This window comes from Nycticebus coucang, chromosome X (assembly GCF_027406575.1).
Source record: "Nycticebus coucang isolate mNycCou1 chromosome X, mNycCou1.pri, whole genome shotgun sequence".
Classification (NCBI taxonomy): Eukaryota; Metazoa; Chordata; class Mammalia; order Primates; family Lorisidae; genus Nycticebus; species Nycticebus coucang.
In genome coordinates, this window is record NC_069804.1 from 52947510 (window position 1) to 52957995 (window position 10486).

General features: G+C 42.6%; 1 pseudogene; it reads right to left on the reverse strand.

Moving 5' to 3' along the window:
- Positions 1-6391: 6391 nt before the first annotated feature.
- On the reverse strand, positions 6392-7289 carry LOC128577747 (serine/arginine-rich splicing factor 1-like; annotated as a pseudogene).
- Between the last annotated feature and the right edge of the window lie 3197 nt (positions 7290-10486).

Sequence of the window (10486 nt, forward strand, 5' to 3'; positions counted from 1 at the left end):
AGGGAATGAAAAATGTTGCAGGAAGATGAGGCCCAAGGGAGAGAAAGAGCACCCAAATACCATGTTTATAAGAGGAAGGGCTTTATTCACTCCCTGGGAGCTTACACATTGAAGAATTCCAATTGGCCATGCTTCCCGACTGGCTGGGTCTTTCCCTTTTTATCTAGAATCAAAAAGTACCAACCCATAGGTATATTTTTCATTGACCAGTTTGAATTAAGCCAGAGATGCTATTTTAGCCCCCACAGAACTACAGAATTTCACAGAAGTGGCAATTTCCAAGTTCCAGGAAGTTAAGTTTATAAATTCCCAAGAGCTCAGTCACCATGGAGAGAACCCTGCTTATGTATCCTTGTGGTCTCCTTGAGAAGACCTGTTCTCCTAGACCTCACCCTGCTCAGGTATCCTCTCTCATGGTGAGCTTCGAAATAGTTGCATGCATGGAGGTTTCTGGAAACTCTGCTCTCTTTCTCACTTCACTTGCCCTATGCATCTTTTCTATGCAGCTTTTCATCTATATTCATTGTAATATTCTTTATAATAAACCAGGAAATGTAAGTAAAGTATTTTCTTGAGTTCTGTGAGCTGCTCCTGTGAATTAATTAAACCCACGGAAGGAATCCTGGGACCCCCAATTTCTAGCTGGTCAGCCAGAAACCTAGCTAAAACCAGTGCTCCGATTGGCATCTCAAGTGGAAGAGGGAGAGACTTCCAGGACTCAGCCCTCAACCTCTGGGGTCTGACTTCCTTCAGGCAGAATCAAATTTAATTAGAGGACACCCAGCTGGTGTCTGCTGGAGAATATGCCAGAGGTTTTTTTGGAGGGGGGAACCCCACACACATCTGGTGTTATAATGGTTGAGTGACCGTGTGACAGTAGAAAGTAGGAAAAGTGCTTTTTAGCTTAAAATAAATAGAAAAATGAGCCGAGTGTTATGGCATGTACATGTACTCCAAGCTGCTTGGGAGGCTGAGGAAAGAGGATATCTTGAGCCCAGGAAGTTGAGGCTTCAGGGAACTATGATCATGACCCTCTGGTCAAGCCTGAGTAATACAGTGAGATTCTGTCTTTATTAAAAAGAGAGAGACAGACAGGGCCAGTGGTACACACTTGTAATTCTAGAACTCTGGGAGACAGATGAGGAGGATTAATTGAGCTTAGCAATTGTAGAGCAGCCTAAGCAAGAGTGAGACCCTGTCTGTGTTAAAAATAGAAAAACTAGGCAGGCATACTGGCCTAACCAGGAAGTCCCAGCTATGTGGAAGGCTAAGGCAAAAGGATTACTTGATCCCAGGAGTTTAAGTCTGCAGTAAACTATGATGAAAGTACTTCACTCTAGCCTGAAAAACACAGCAAGAATCCATCACCCCTGATGTCCCCACCAAAAATATACTATTAAAATTCAGCAATAAAGAAGCGAGCAACACCATCAATCAGCAAGATCGAAATTACATTTATAAACATTTCACTGACCAACAATATAAGATACACTTTCTTTATCATCATTTTTTCTTTTAAACAGAGTCTTTCTATTATCCTCAATAGCGTGTCATGGAGTCCTAGCTCATGAGAACCTCAAACTCTTTTAGTAGAGCAATCGTCTTGCCTTAGCATCACAAATAGCTGGGAATACAGCTGCCTGCCACAACACCAGGGTCTCATTCTGCCTGAGGATGGTCAAGAACTCCTCAGCTCAAGTGATCCATCTAATCAAACTCAGGAGTTGGACCTTGCAGTGAGCTATGATGCCAGGGTACTATACAAAGAGGCACAGATTGAAACTCTGCCTCAAAACCAAAGAAATGCACAGCACTCCTATTATCATGAAGAACTAAATAAGCAATGCTCAGTGGTTCCTTGAATTAATTAATTCTTGATTTTATTTATTTATTTATTTATTTTTTTCCTTTTGGGAAAGAGTCTCACTATGTTACCCTCGTAGAATATCGTAGAGTCACAGCTCATAGCACCCTCAAACTCTTGGGCTTAAGCAATTCTCTTGCTTCAGCCTCCCAAGTAGCTGGGACTACAGGCACCTGCCACAACACCCAGCTATTTTCCATTGCAGTTGTCATTGTTTAGCTGTATGGGTTCAGGTTTGAACACATCACCCTCAGTGTATGTGGCTGGTGCTGGAACCATTGTACTAAGGGCACCGAGCTGAATGATTGATTTTAGAGACAAAGTCTCACTCTGTTTCCTGGGCTAGCATGCACTGGTCTGATTCTGGGTCATTTCAAACTTGACCTCCTGGGCTCCAGAGATTCTCCTGCCTCTACCTGGCAAACAGCTAGGTGTGTTCTAGCACTTGGCTCATTCTTTCCAAAGATTATTGGTAGAGATGAGTTCTTAAGATGTTACCCAGGCTAGCCTTGAATGCTTTGGCCTTAAATGATCCTCCCACCTTGCCCTCCCAAGGACACTAGGATTATAGGTATCAGCTCCTGTACCCAGGCTAAATCTCTAATGCACTTTAATATCCATTTCATACAGTCAATTAATTATTACAGATGTATGTCATTGGTATTTGCCATATTCTTTTTTTTTGTTTGTTTGCTTCTTTGTTTACTTTGAGACCCAGTCTCAAGCTATCCCAGTGGATAGAGTGCTGTAAGCTATGAAGCCACCAGAGGGCTCCAACTCGGACTCAGGTGATTCTCTTTCTTCCCCTTGTATATTTTTAGTAAAGACAAGGTCCTGCTTTTGCTCAAGCTGGTTTCGAACTTTGAGCTCAAGCATTCAACTGGCCTCAGCCTCCAGGATTACAGGTGCTGGGATTATAGGCATGACCCACCATGTCAAGCCTCCCAAATTCTTATATCTGTAGCCTACCTAGGATTGTAATTCAACCATAATTGAACGAATGGAGTTGCAGTGTATTCTGCTGACTTATCCATGTCAGTTTATGGGCAGTAAATCTGGAATGTAACCTATTTTTAAACCTCAACTCATGGTCAGACACATTATTTTCATGAAGCTGAAATCTGGTTCACCTTCAGCACTACCTGATTCGCAGATTCACTCACTGCTCAGTAATACCAGGGTCTGTGGTGAGGAATCAGATACTTCTAGACAATTTGTAACAAAAAAATCATGACTATGTGCCCATAAAATTTAATTGGCAAAACAAGTGATGGGTCAGATTGGTAGGTGCACCTAGACCTCTGGTCTATAGAATGAATATAAGAATATGATAGGAAAAATATAGAATAGTATCAATGAACCATGGTCAAGCAGAATGGGTCAGACCTGAAATCCTAGTACTCTGGGGAGGCCCCTGGAGAAAGATGGCTTGGGGTCAGGAAATCCACCTGAGCCTGAACAAAAGAAAGACCCTCAGTCTCTATGAAAAGCAGAAAAGGTTAGCTAAGCATGGTGGTGTGTGCCAGCTACTTAGGAGGTTGAGGCAAGAGGATGGATTACTTGACCATCCTGGCTGGTGTCCAGCTACCATTATGACATCAGGGAACACAGAGCTGGGAGACATTTGTCAGGCCACTGTTGTTATGTGATATTTCCACTCTATAGGTAGACTGCAGGAACGTTATCTGAAGCCCCTGAAGCCTAGTGAAGTGCACCACCAAATTAGAAAATGGTGAGTTTGGGGTATTTCTTCCTTTGGTTTTCAGTACAATTCATTTGAAGTTCTTGGCCGGCAAGGTGCTCTTTCCTGTAATCCTAGCACTCTTGGAGGCTGAGGCAGGTGGATCACTTGAGTTCAGGAGTTTTTGATCAGCCTGAATCAGAATGATACCCTGGGCATTGTGGTGGGCCCTTGTCCTCCTAGCCACGTGGGAGGCTAAGGCAAGAGGCTCACTTGAATCCAGGACTTTCAGGTTGCTGTGAGCCATGAGGCCCTGGCTCTTCACTGAGGGTGACAAAGTGAGCATCTGTTTCACACACCAAAAAAAGAAAAGATAAAAACAAACTATGTAAAATTAGTAAAAATAGCAAAATTAGACATGTGTGTGATAGGTGCCTAGCTGCTTTAGAGGGGGAGGCAAGAGGATTGCTTGAGACCAAGGATTTTACACTGCTGTAAAGTATGATGAGGCCAAGGCAGTCTAGCCAGGGTGACAGAGTGAGAGTCTGTCTCAAAAATGAAAGAAATAATTAAGGAAGTAAATAAATCACCTAATAGAGGAGCCAATGTTCACGTGGTAGTTGAGCCCTTGCCCCAGGGGTTTGGGGGTGCTTGTTCTGTATATCCTTCAACTCTGCCCCTCATCATTTTTACCCTCACAAGCATCTGGAAAGAACAAAAGAATGAAAGAAGGAAGGAAGGAAAAAAGGAAGGAAGGAAGGAGAAAGAGAGAGAAAGAAAGAAAATGAGAAAGAATAGAAAGACAGATGAGAGAGAGAGAGAGAGAATAATAAAGGAAAGAAAGTAAGAAATAGATAAAATCCCTGAGCCACACACAGAAATAGAAACAGGTAGTCAGTTCTCCGGGAAAAATGGATTAGGTATCTAAGTTAGTTATCGATTTTCTAACTGCACAGCACTCATTGCTTTGGCCAGGTGTGCTGGTTCAGTCTGGTATTCCTAGTAATCTGGGAGGCCTAGGCAGGGGGATTTCTGAAGCTCAGGAGTTTAAGACCACCCTGAGCCAGAACCAGACCCTGTGTCTAGTCAAAAGAGAACAAGTAGGTGGGTGTCTTGGCTGGGGCCACCTGTAGGCCCAACTACTTGGGAGGCTGAGGCAAGAGGATTGCTCCAGCCCAGGAGTTAAGCTTTGCAGTGAGCTATGATGCCAGGGTACTCTCCTCGGGACCACAGTGTGAGACTCTATGTCAAAAAAAATAAAAAGAAAAAAAAGAAAAAGAAATGCATAGCATTCCTTTCTTCATGAATAATTAAATAAGCAAGGCTCTGTGGTTGCTGGAATTAGTAATTCTTTTTTTTTTTTTTGGAAGAAGCATTTTATATTTACAGTTCAACCGATAATTCCAACACTTATTACTGTACAGCGTATTACAGGTTTTGTGATTGGAAAATGTTAGGTACCTGAAAAGTTACTCTTCTTGCTACCCACCTAATTCTAAACTTATCTAATACACCCATCCCCAATTTAGTTTGTAAATTAAAGTGTTGTAAACATACGAGTCAATTATGAATATTAGTTTAAAGGGGAAGGTGAGACTTTAAAAGTATTTCCAACTAGATTATCTACACGAATACACTGGAATTCTATATTTTGCTTTAATTTTATCTCAAAAGAATGAAATACCAATGCTTTATCAGTCACACAGAGGACATACAGATTTAGCAGCATTGATATTATAGTCTATGTTGTTAGAATTAAAGACACCCCGTACCCACATGTACACCAACAGCGGGCCACACATGAACAGTTGTAACTAAGCACTGTGACAAATTAGGCAGTTCTTGCCACATTAGTCCCTATGAAAAAAAAGTGGGGGAAGCAAGCAAAATAAATTATTTCAAAATGGGCAGTTTTGCTCCAATTTCCATGTTTAAAGAGCAGAGTAATTGTAGCTAAAATGTTCTCAGGGAGGTGCCTATGGCTCAGGGAGTAGGGTGCCAGTCCCACATAATGAGGATGGTGGGTTAAAACCTGGCCCCGGCCAAAAATGCAACCAAAAAATAAAATAAAATAATCTCAAGTGTTTTAAGGTACATGTATATAATCATTTTAATCCTTGTCTATTGTCCTTGTTTAAGGTCAATACTGCCAATTTCATCTGTGACAACAGCACTTGGAGTCATACCATTGCCTCCATTATTGATCTGATTCTCCTCAATCCTCCTTTTCACAACTCTAAAATGATTGAAATGTGCTCCACAATCCATAATCCAAAGCATTCTTTTTTTTTTGTTTTGTTTTTTGAGACAGTGTCTCACTATGTTGCCCTTGGTAGAGTGCCATGGTGTCACAGCTCCCAGCAACCTCCAACGCTTGGGCTGAAGAAATTCTCTTGCCTCAGCCTCCCAAGTAGCTGGGATGACAGGCACCAGAGACAATGCCTGGCTATTTTTTGTTGTAGTTGTCATTGTTGTTTAGCAGGCTGGGGTCGGGTTCATACCTGCCACCTTGGTTGTGTGTGGCTGGCGCCATAACCACTGTGCTGCAGGCGCCAAGCCAATCCAAAGCATACTTAATCCGTCTCTTCACATATGTCTACAGAGAGACACATGAAAAGCAAGATAAACATAAGAACTTCACAGGTAAGATAACCACAAACACCCCCAACATCCCAGTTCACACAAACAAGAGCAGAATAACATTTACACAGTCATAGTCTGAAGAACATGGAGAGTTATCTAAATTTAAACTCTCCTGTCTATGACATCACTTAAAATACAATTTATCGAAGACATAAGGGGAATGTAGATGTTAGGAGCAAGAGGATATTACACAAGAATGCAATTCAACACTTTAGTCCATTCTGAACAAAATAGTTTGAATTTAAAAAGGAAAAGATTGTACTGAATAAAGGAAAACTGTATACAACAAGAATTCTACAAAAAATGTCACCAATCATCTTATGTACGAGAGGGAGAACTCCTACGATGGGGAGAATAGCGTGGTGATGCTCTGCTTCTCCTTGGGGTGAAACTGCAACTCTTGTTGTTGCTTTGGCTACTGCTTCAGTTACGACTAGGGCTTTGAGATGGAGAATTTCCATAACTTGGACTTCTAGGCCCATCAACGTTAACCTGGATGTAGGCAGTTTCTCCCTTATGAGATTTAAACTTAGTGTTATCCAGTTGTTCAACTGCATAGGTTATATCTTCTTTCCATACAAACTCCACGACACCAGTGCCATCTCGGTAAACATCAGCATAACATATGTCACCTGCTTCACTCATGTGATCCTTTAAATCCTGCCAGCTTCCACTTGGAGCCAGTACAGAGACAACCACTCTGTTTTCAGACTGCCTAGAAAGGGGACTATTATGGCCTTGGGGAGCTCCACCAGCTCCATGCCCCTTCAACGCCTCAGCCTATACCAGGGCCGCTTGCAGGGAACTCCACATGCAGACGGGATCCACCATAATCATACTTCTCATGACCATACTGAGCATTCTCAGCATCTAGCAGGTCCTTGAACACATGGAAGTGCAGGCAGTACCCCATGGCAATTCTTGAAGTCGATGTCTCCCATAGAGCTCTATTTGTAGAACACGTCTCAATGTCCTTGGTTTGGATGTCTGTAGGTAAGTTACCCACATAGATATTGCAATCATTGTTCCATGATGGGCCACAAATCACACCACCTCCCCACATGGCAGAGACAAAAAGGTGGAATTGAGAACGGGCTTTCCCACCAACCTAGCACACAGCAGAGTGAGGCCACAGTGGCAAAATATCTCCACGAATTAATTTATTCTTGACTGATTCATGTTAGAGTGAAGATCTCACTCTATTCCCCAGGATGGAGTGCAATGGTGTGATTCTACCGCCCTGCAACCTTGATATCCTAGGCACCAAAGATCCGCCTGCCTTAGTCTGGCAAGCAGCTAGGTGTGTTGTAGCACTTGGCTCATTGTTTCCAACATTATTGGTAGAGATGAGGTCATCTGTTGCCCAGGCTAGCCTTGAATGCTTTGGCCTCAAATGATCCTCCCACCTTGGCCTCCCAAATACACTGGGATAATAGGTATCAGCTCCTATACCCAGCCTAAATCTAGAATACACTTTAATATCCATTTTATACAGGCAATTAATTATTACAGACATATTTAATTGGTAGTTGCCAGATTCTTTATTTGTTTGTTTGTTTTTGAGACAGTCTGAATCTGTTGCTTGGGGTAGAGTGCCATGGCTTCATAGCTCACGGCAACTTCCAACTCGGACTCAGGTGATCCTCTTTCTTCGGTTTGTGTATTTTTAGCAGAGACAAGATCTCGCATTTGCTCAGGCTGGTTTTGAACTCGTCAGCTCCGGCAATCTACAAACCTCAGCTTCCCAGAATGCTAGGATTACAGGCCAGGAGCAGCATGTGAGGCCTTCCAAATTCTTCTATCTCTACCCAACGTAGGACTGTAATTTAAGCATGATGGGATGAATGGAGTTGCTGAAAAATCTGCTGACTTACCCACATGAATTTATGAGGAGTACATCTCATATGTGGTTGATTGTGAAGCCACATCTCATGGTTATACACATTCTTTTCACGAAGCTGAAACCTTCAGCACTACCTGATTTGCAGCTTCACTCACTACTCAGTGATACCAGGTTTCTGCTGAGGAATCAGATAATGACCCTAGACAATCTGTTACATGTAGCCACATATTGTACCCCTAAAACTGTATTTGCAAAACAAGTGCAGAGTCAGATTTGCCAGTGAACCTAGATCTCTGGTCTATAGAATGAATAGGAAAAAAAATAGAATATTATTAGTGAGCCAAGGCCTAGCTTGGATTTTGGCATTGCAGTGAGCTACCATGTCAGGGTACTCTCCTCAGGGCCACAGAGTGAGACTGTGTCTCTAAAGCAAGGAAATGTATAGCCCTCCTTTGATCATGAAAAAGTAAATAAGCAAGGCTCTGTGGTTCCTTGAGTTAATTAATTCTTGATTGACTGATTTCAGACATAAGGTTTCACTCTGTTCTCCAAGCTGGAGTGCAGTGGTGTGATTCTAGCTCCCTGCAACCTAGATCTCCTGGGCGCCTGAGATCCTCCTGCCAGCCTAGAAAGCAGCTAGGTGTGTTCTGGCACTTGGCTCATTGTTTCCAAACATTATTGGTAGAGATGAGGTCTTAAGATGTTGCCCAGGCTAGCCTTGAACATTTGGCCTCAAATGATCCTCCCACTTAGGCCTCCCGAAGACACTTGGAGTACAGGTGTCAGCTCCTGTACTCACACTAAATCTATAAGACACTTTAATATACATTTAGTACAGTCAATTAATTATTATGAACATCTTTCATTGGGAATTGTGAGATTTTTGTTTGTTTATTTGATTGCTTTTGATACAGTCTGAAACTGTTGCCCTGGGTAGAGTGCCATGGCTTCATATCTTATGGCCACCTCCAACTCGACTCAGGTGATCCTCTTACCTAAGTTTGTGTATTTTCACTAGAGACTAAGTCTCCCTTTTGCCCAGGTGGGTTTCAAACTCATGAGCTCAAGCAATCTACCTGCTTCGGACTCCCAGAATGCTAGGATTACAGGCCTAAGCCTCACAGAATGCTAAGATTACACGGCGAGTGTGACATTCCAGGCCTTCCACATTTTTTGATCTCTAGCCAACCTAGTATTGTAATTCAACCATGATTGAAGGAATGGAGTTGTCATCCAATCTGTTGACCTAGCCATCTCAATTTATGAGTTGTAAATCTGCTATGTGGTCAATTGTTAAACCACATCTCATGCTCATACACATTATTTTCATGAAGGTGAATGAAGCTGAAATACCTGTCACCTTCAGCAGTCCCTGATTTGCAATTTCACTCACTGCCCAGTGATACTAGGGTTTATGAGGAGGGAACGGATGATGGTTCTAGACAATTGGTAATATATTGGCAGATATGATAACCATAAAATTTACTTGCAAAACAAGTGATGGTCAGATTGGCTGGTGTTCCTAGACCCCTTGTTTCTAGAATGAATAGAATAATATCATAGGAAAATAAGTAGAATATTATCAATGCACCATGGCTGAGAAGAGTCGCTGAGATGTAATCCTAGTACTTGGGTGAGGCTCTGGGAGTAAGATTCCTTGAGGTGAGGAACTCCACTTCACTCTAAGCCGAAGAAAGACCATCAGTCTCTATGAAAAGAAGAAAAGGTTATCTAGGTATGGTGGTGTGTTCCAGCTACTGAGGAGGCTGAGGCAAGAAGATGGATTGCTTTAGCATCCTGGCCAGTTTCCAGCTACCTTTATGACATCAGGGAACACAGATATGAGAAGAGATGTGCCAGTCCACTGTTGTTATGTGATGTTTCCACTCTACAGGTAGACTGCATGAACCTGTCTCAAGCCCATGAAGCCTAGTGAAGTGTACCACCGAATTAGAAACTGGTGAGTTCTGTGTATTTCTTACCTTGCTGTTCAGTATCATTCATTATACGTTCCTGACTGGGCATGGTGGCTCACACCTGTAATCCTCACACTCTGGGAGGCCTAGGCAGGAGGATCATCTGAGCTCAGGAGTTGTTCACCAGCCTGAGTCAGAATCAGACCTTGGGCTTTGTGTCGGGCAACTGTCTTCTCGGTCACTTGGGAGGCTAAGGCAAGAGACTGGTTTGCCTCCATAAGTTTCAGGTTGCTGTGAGCTATAAGGCCCTGACGTGTTGCAGAGAATGACAAATGATGTTAAAGAATTTATAGATATATGCATATACAGGAGTTAGTATACACCCACATATTTCCTTGTTCTGTCATCTTAGAGGACCTGAGTGCACAAACAACCCAGTAACAAGAGCCCACATAGTACCCAGATCTTAGTCCCTCATGCCATTCTCTATTAGAGGGATCAGAGCTCCTTGAAGCAATAGCTGATTTCAGGACTGTCCA